Source organism: Chrysochloris asiatica, unplaced genomic scaffold, assembly GCF_000296735.1.
Source record: "Chrysochloris asiatica unplaced genomic scaffold, ChrAsi1.0 scaffold00099, whole genome shotgun sequence".
Taxonomy (NCBI): domain Eukaryota; kingdom Metazoa; phylum Chordata; class Mammalia; order Afrosoricida; family Chrysochloridae; genus Chrysochloris; species Chrysochloris asiatica.
In genome coordinates this window covers 9,951,349-9,959,701 of record NW_006408617.1, presented here as the reverse complement: position 1 = coordinate 9,959,701, position 8,353 = coordinate 9,951,349, and the positions used below count along the sequence as shown (strand labels likewise).

Genomic DNA, 8,353 nt, shown 5'->3' with positions numbered 1-8,353 from the left:
CATGAATAAAACTGTGTTTTACAGAATGCTTTTTTCTGTAGGCATGAAGTTATTATTATTATTTGTTTAATGTTTTATTGTGAATTATGTGGTAGTTTACATGGCAGAACATTAGCTTTACATTCATCATATCATATATCGTTTCATTGTCATGGTTACAATCCCCACCATGAATCATCAACCACCAAAGGGCATACCCCGCAAGCCTGCCCCTTGGTCATCAGTACACAGTCCCTCTCCCTTTCTGGGTCTAGAGTTCCTAGCTGCTCCATCTCTCCACGTCAATGTCTCTGTCTCCATCTCTGGCTCACTGTTTCTCTGGATAGGGTCCCACCTCCGCTCCCGGACTACAAAGTCAACCACTCCCCTCTTTTTGCTACAAAGTGTCTGCCTTTACATTTCCAACCCTCACAGTGAGTTCTGATAACAATTATTTGCAATTGTAACACATGAGACCTATGACCATCTCCTTTCATCAGCCCCACCCAGCAGATTGGATACTACTCAGTGGAGATTCTATCTTCCTCCATGCCCTCTGGATCTAGGTTTCCTCTTGAAAGCTTGTAAGCCAGCCACTTCTTGCCTTTGTAGCCCCCCTCACCTCCCATTTTGGGTAGCCAATGTCCAATCAATGTCCTGTGTCACAATGTCCAATGTCACAATGTCCTGTTACCAAGGGGGTGGGAATGATCCTTGCTGTAAAGATTTGATCCCTCTTTTGAGTTACTGCATCCATAGGTGTAGGTCAAGTTCATCAAATTGTTTCAGAGTACACCTTTTTTCCTCTAGTCAAGTTCTGATCAACCAGCCATTGAATCTTGGTCAAGTGGGTATATTATCTGCAAGTGTGGGTGTTCTTGTGCATATGCCCTCATGAAGTCATTATTTTTTAATGTCTAAGTTATTCATGTAATTAATGACATTGCCAGATTTTTCTGCTACTTTGTTTGTGGACCATGCACTATTTTATTTTTCATTTATTTTGCTTATCATTTATTTAGAAACTTTACATGCATTTCATCATTAATTTGTTTTTGGAATTAAAAGCCGTGCCTCACTGTGGCCCAGTTAAACATTTTCTGTTTCATATACCACTTTTGGTTATTAAGCATCTGAAAAAGCAAATAAAGTATAATTTTTTTCTAAAAGAGATCTCTGAACCCTAGCCTAGATTAGATCCCTTTGTCAGCCTTCTCCGTAAGTCCTGTCCGAGTTGGTTCTGACTCATAGCAACCCTGTATAGGGTTTCTGAAGAACAAGTGGTGAGCTTGAACCACTGACCTTGTGGTTTAAACCAACTTTGCAGCTCATTAACACACAGTGCCACACCAGGATTCCACTTAGTATATAGTTGTTGTTGTTGTTAATTGCCATCGAGTCGGTTCCAACCATACAGACCCTATATAGGGTTTCCAAGGAGCAGCTGGTGAGCTTGAACCACCAATCTTGCAGTTCAAATGACTTTGCAGTCTGGTGCCTTAACCCACAGTGCCACACCAGGACTTCTAGTAGATTTTGTTGTTAGGTATCATCGAGTTGGTACCGACTCATAGCAACCTATGCACAGCAGAACAAAGCACCAGGGTGTCAGCCCCGGTGGCCTAATGGATAAGGCATTGGCCTCCTAAGCCAGGGATTGTGGGTTCGAGTCTCACCCAGGGTACAAAGGTAGAATCTATAAAGATTGTAAAGACTTAAAAGATTGTTTGTGGGATGAGTGAATGAGTAAATGAATAGCAATTTGAAAGTTGGTGATGTGCCAAGTCCCTTCTCTGCTTAAAACTTACCTACTACTGATGCAACAACTCAGTGTGCATTATTAAGCTGCTTTTCCTAAAGTATCTTCACTTGCTCAAACTTACAATGAAGTACTTAAGTACAGCATAAGAGTTCGCTTTATTACTGTCTGGGAGAAGAATCAAGAAATGTAGTATTTCCTCTGAAGTCCTTAATATTGATTCTTTCCTTCCTTCCTCTTCAAGTTCTCCAACACACCATAAATAATGAGGGATGATTTCTTAAAACTAGAAACTAAATGTTAGCTGAAACAATCACACTGCCCAGTAGGTTTCTCCTCACAGTTTTCAAGCATAGGAAGACATACGCTAACAGCAGTTGCAGGCTTCAACATGCTCTACAGACCAAAGCACAGTAAAGCAACAGATTGCTACCCAAGAGTTATCAAATTATTTCATCTTGAACTAATTGTTCAAGATGAAGAACAAGACAAGCCAAAAAACCAGCACTGGATGAGAAAGCCAGCTCCCTAGGGATTTCAATATACAGTAGAGGAAGGCAGCTAACCTTCTACATCCAGCTCTTTGGCCACAACATACATTTGGGAGGTCCCCAGGCACTCTGTGAACAGGAGTGAGCCGTTTCTGATTCTCTGATCCCCTTCTCATCCAACGACTTCCCATTTTCAACACAGATGTTAAAGTTAAGATTAGTTCCAAGGAGAATGTTTAACAGTTGACCAAAAGTAAGATCATTTTTTGCCATCAATTGCATCTTGAGAAGTTTCTAGAAAATTGTCAGAGCAATTTTTTTTGTCTTTCTAATTCATAATTAAGAAAATAAACCATTACTATTTATCAGTTCCAACTCATAGCAATCCTGTTTAGGGTTTCTGAGATTGGATGGTAGGTTTGAGCTGCCCACCTTGCGTCTGTGTCCACTCTGCCAATCAATCTCGTTGGGGGTCTTCTTCTTTTTCACTGACCCTCCATGTTACCAAGCATGATATCCTTCTCCAGAGACTGTTCCACTCTGATATATGTCTGAAGTATGAGAGACAAAGTCTGGCCATTGTGGCTTCCAAGGAGCATTCTGACTGTACTTCATACACAGATATATGTGGGGTTTTTTTGAGCTCTCGTAGCATAGTGGTTACGAGTCGGGCTGCTAATCTCACGGTCAGCTGTTCGAAACTACCAGCTGTTCTGCAGGAGAAAGATGAGGCGTTCTACTCCCCTAAAGATTTGCAGCCTTGGAAACCCTGTACAGGGTCACTATAAGTCAGAACTGAGTCCATGGTACATAACCACCCCATCACCTCCACATATGATATGGAGCTTTAATTTAGCTTGGGGACAACTCCTTTGAAAAGTAATGTTTTCACTAAGACCTGAAGTTTGAATAGACAATTATTGTTATCTTAAATTGAGTGGGTCCCTAGATGGCCCAATTACAATAGAATGAAACAGTGCTCAGTCCTGCCCCATCCCCACCATTGGACTCTTTTGATTGATAGGATATTCATTGACTGATTTTCAGAAGTAAATCACCAGGTCTTTCTTCCAAGTTCAATTTAGTCTGGAAGCTCTTCTGAAACCTATTCAACATCATGGCAACAGGCAAATTTCCAATGACAGACAGTTGGTGGCTGCATTGACTGGGAATCAAACTTGGGTATCCCACATGGAAAGCAAGAATTCTACCACGGAACCACCATTACCCTTGAATAAACTTTAACCAGAACAATAGTTAGACAAAAGGAATAACAGTGTGTGGGAGATCTGAGTTCTGTCCCATTGGAAGAACTGAAAGACCAAACTAGCCAGAGGAGAGTTAAAAATGAGTAGTGTGGCAGAGAGGGACCCGGTCTTCAGGGCCCTTGATTGCAATTCAACGTCTTGAGACTTTCATCAAAGGTGATATGATTGCAGAGTATTTCTGTTTTTAAAATATTACTCTGGCTGCTATGTAAACAAAATATTCACCTCTGGCTGCTATGTAAACAAAATATTCACCTACATATTTGAAATGTTCATCTGATTATTGAGAATTATGCATTTTCAATAGTATAATTCAAAACTCAGCACTTGTCTGCTTCTCAAAAGAAAATTCCAAGTCAAAAACTGGCAACCTGTCAGAAAATAAGCACCATGCTCTGGGGGTACTCAAAGCTTAGCCATTAACGTGTGTGAGGTGACTTAATTATTAGTCTTGCTGTATCATACTGTAAAATCATAGATGTCTTTTGCTTTCACACTGTTGGCAAAAATCATTGAGATTTTGAAATAGGTAAGAAAAACTATGCAGGGTCAACATGATGATTGCAACAATGTTGTTATTGTTAAGTGCTGTTGAGTTGCTTCTGTCTCACAGAAACCCTGTATAGTATTTCCAAGGAAGAGCAGGTGGGTTTGAACCGCTGACCTTGCAGTTAGCAGTCCAGTGCTTACCCTACAGTGCCACACCAGGACTCCAACTACAACAACAGAGAGAGAGTATTTGGGCCCAAGCCTTACTCTGACACCAGGCCCTTCTTAAAAATCGTTGAATCTGCCTTTCTTCACAAGATCTTGAGTTAGCCACATGCTGATAATTGTACCTGCGGAAAACATGTTATTGCAGCAATATGAGTGTCTTTCACCACCTCTGTTGTATTCCAGATTTTTTAAAATAACTTTTTATTCAGGAAGGGAGTTAGGGGCTATTATTCATCAACATCAAATCTGAAAACTGAATTTTCCAAATTGACTCTTTCCTAGTTAAATGGCCCCAAAACTGGAATTATAGAAATAAAAATAGTAGCAGTATTTGTGATCATGATAATCATAAAAAAATAACCATAATATGGAATTAGGGGAGGGGAGAGAAGCGTGGGCTTAAGAATACGTTTTAAAAGTGGAAAGGCGTAAAGAAAATGCAATTATAGATTCAGGCTGTTTATTTTTGCCCAAAGAAAGAAAACTCTGATAATAAAGAAGCCTAAAAAATACCGAAAGATAAAGAAACAAGAAGCGAGAGACTAATATAATGGGGCCGATGAGAACCAGGGCGGTGACAGTAGGAACAGAGAGGAGAGTGTGGGCAAGAGCCTTTGAAAAAGTAAAGCAACATAAATTGGATACGGTTGGAATATGCATAACAAAAATAATGACTCATTGATAATAATGAGGTTTAACTTGAGGGCCCTGGAGAATGGTAGAGATTTTTATGTGTGGGGAAAAGATATTGAAACTTAATAGTTTAATGAACAAGGTGATAACTCCTCGCTTATTCTGCAAGTCAATAGAAGAATGGAGATTCCTTTTAAAGTATAATAAAATTTCCATTTGCTTCTCACACTTAAAGGCAGTTAGATTACTTTAGCTCAGAGACTACTGAAACCTCATATACATGAGTAAGAAGGCTTTATTTTTCAGAATTATATAATACATGAACACGGCCCCACAAATCAGAATGGGTGTGGCCTTTAATTAGCTTTTGGTTGTTGTTACTGTTAAGTGCTATAGAATTGGTTCCGACTCATAACAACTCTGTATAGGGTTTCCAGGAGCAACTGGTGGATCTGAACCTCCCACCTTGAAGTTAGCAGTCCAGTACTTCTCTTATAGCCCCACACCTTGTTGTTGTTGTTGTAGTTATCAAGTGTTATCAAGTCAGTTCTGACTCATAGTGACCCTGTGTAGTGTTTCCAAGGAGCGACTGGTGAGTTTAAATCTCTGAACTTGAGGTTCAAACCAACCTTGTGATCCAGTGCTTATCCCACAGCGCCACACCAGGACTTTGTAGTTAGCTTGTTGTTAAGTGCCTTTGAGTTGATTCCGACCCATAGTGACCCTATGTAGAGTTTCCAAGGAGCATCTGGTGAGTTTGAACTGCGACCTTGCAGTTCAAATGACTTTGCAGTCTGATGCATTAGCCCACAGCGCCACACCAGGACTCCTTAATTAGCTTAGGCCTCTCATTTTTCAAAGTTTGTGATCTTGGTTTAATTAATGCAGAGGGAACATATTTCAGAATGGAATTGTCATGGTGTCAGGGAATCTGGATTCTTGTATTCACATGAATGTGCAAGTAGAAGACAAATAGTATTATATAATCCTGCTCTTGAATATTCTCTCTGCAGATTACAGACTACCCTATGTATTCACTGTAAGCAGGCTTCTTCTGAAAACACTTGTTCTGAGGAGGAGAGGGTGTTAGAGAAGAATGACATTTGCTGCCAGCCTCCTCCTACTTCCACTCATCCCTCTTCTTCACAGCATTTCCAATATTCCAGTTTGAGTATCTCTTCCCTTGTACCTCCTGGAATTTTCACTGACTTCATCCTAGTCTCCCACTGTTTCCACATCATCTCCCAGCATTTTCTTTCCATTGTTCACCTTCCTACCACTTCCTGTAGTCTTACTGATTCCTCTCTCTCCCGTATAATGTTCGTGGGCCTTTATCTAGTCCTAGACTTTTTTAAATGTAGAGAATATCTCATTATTATTGGGGTTGACAAGAGAAAAACGACAACTGTTATCTCTGAGGAAAAACCACTCAAACTGGGGAGTTGAGAACATTCTAGTACTCCACTTAAGAATTAGAAATGGTTGAAAAGCTGGGGCTAAGGATTACATTTTTGAAGTTTATAGCTTGTTCTTCTGTAGTTTGTTTGGAATCAAATACTAAGGGGTTATGACCCACAAATTTAAGACCAAAAAAAAGAAGCCTTAGTAGCTGATAGAATGTGTTCTGCTAGTGATTCTGATTCTAGTGAGTTTTATTTCTCTTGCCTTGTTTTTCTTTAATGAAATTGAAAAGACATTGAAAAAACCATTGCGACAACAAATCCAACTGGCTAATCCGAAGAAACATAAATTGTGTAAAGTACAACAGAGGTAAAGTTGTTTATACTAAGATACCTACTGGATGTAGCGTAGTGGTTACGAATTGGGCTGTGAACTGCAAGGTCAGCAGTTCGAAACTACCAGCTGCTCCCTGGGAGAAAGATAAGGCCTTCTGCTCCCGTAAAGATTTACAGCCTAGGAAACCCTGTACAGGGTCGCTATGTGTCGGAACTGACTCCATGGCACATAACAACAACAACCTACTGGATGGAAGAAAGGAAAAGAAAACTTCACAGTAGGTTAGGTTGTTGTTGTTGTTGTTAAGTGCCACTGAGTCAGTTCCAACTCATAGCAACCCTGTATAGGGTTTCCAAGGAATGGCTAATGAGTTTGAAGTGCCAACCTTGTGTTTAGCTGTCCAGTGTTTTTCCAACAGCGCCACACCAAGATTCCAGCAGGTTAGGAAGCAGTGGGAAAAAGATCAAGGCATAACTCAGCTGGAGAGATGAGAAAGGGCTTGTCCCACCTTAGAGGACAAAGGCATCATAGCTGGCACACACCTTTGCCCTCATCACTTTCAAATACAGGCTCTCTGGTGTCAGCATTGCTTCCATGGAAAACCATATTCTTTACCATGAATCTTTATTTTCCAGATTTACCCAAAAAGTCTCAAAGGCCTCTTGTACTTAAATAATGCTGTACTTACAATGTTCCCGTTTTCAAAAAAACCCCACTTACCTTTGAGACTCACCTGAAGCCTTCCTCTTTGAACTTTTGTGGCATGTTGTTGTTGTCAGGTGCCATCAAGTTGGAACCGACTCATAGCAACCCCATGCACAGCAGAACGAAACAATGTCCGATCCTGGGCCAACCCCACCAACGCTGCCACACTTGACACCATCAATGATGCCACCTGGCTGATCCATCTCGTTGAGGGTCTTCCTTTTTTTCTCTGACCCTCCACCTTACCCAGCATGACATCCTTCTCCAGCGACTGTTCCCTCCTAATTATATGTCCAAAGTATGAGAGACGAAGCTTAGCCATCCTGGCCTCCAAGGAGCACTCTGGCTGCACTTCTTCCAAAATAGATCTATTGGTTCTTTTGGCAGTCCATGGCACTTTTAGTATTCTCCTCCAACACCACAACTCAAAGGCATCAATTCTTCTATGGTCTTCCTTATTCACTGTCCAGCTTTCGCATCCATATGAGGTTATTGAAAATACCATGGCTTGGGTCAGGCACACCTTAGTTCTCAAGCTGACATCTCTGCTTTTCAATACTTTAAAAAGTTTCTGTGCAGCAGATTTGCCCAATGCAATACGTCATCTGATCTTTTGACTGCTGCTTCCAGGAGTGTTGATAGTTGATCCAAGAAGAATGAAGTCCTTGACAACTTCAATCTTTTCTCCATTGATAAGAATGTTGTTTATTGGTCCAGTGGTGAGGATTTTTCTTTTTCTGACATTTGTGGCATAATGTCTGCTAATTCTTCTCCTTCTTGCTTCTTCCTTTACTCATTTTTTTCTCCTACTTCTGAACTTGCCAGAACACATAATATCACCAAATCCATTCAGAAATTTATCCTACAGTGCCTAAAAACAACCCAAAGACCATCAATTATTTTCATAAATAAAATTTTATAGAAAAACATCCACACATATTCAATCGTCTGAGGCTGCTTTTGTGCACTAATTGCAGAGGTGAATAATTGCAACAGTTACTAACTGACCCACAATGTCTAAAACATTTATTACCTGGTTGTTTACAGATAATGTTTACTCACCA

At 40.4% G+C, this 8,353-nt stretch overlaps 1 non-coding gene across 1 annotated transcript; it reads left to right on the top strand.

Moving 5' to 3' along the window:
* Positions 1–1,590: 1,590 nt before the first annotated feature.
* On the top strand, positions 1,591–1,663 carry TRNAR-CCU. The gene has a single exon. It is a non-coding gene; the product is annotated as a tRNA-Arg (tRNA).
* The last annotated feature ends 6,690 nt before the right edge of the window (positions 1,664–8,353 follow it).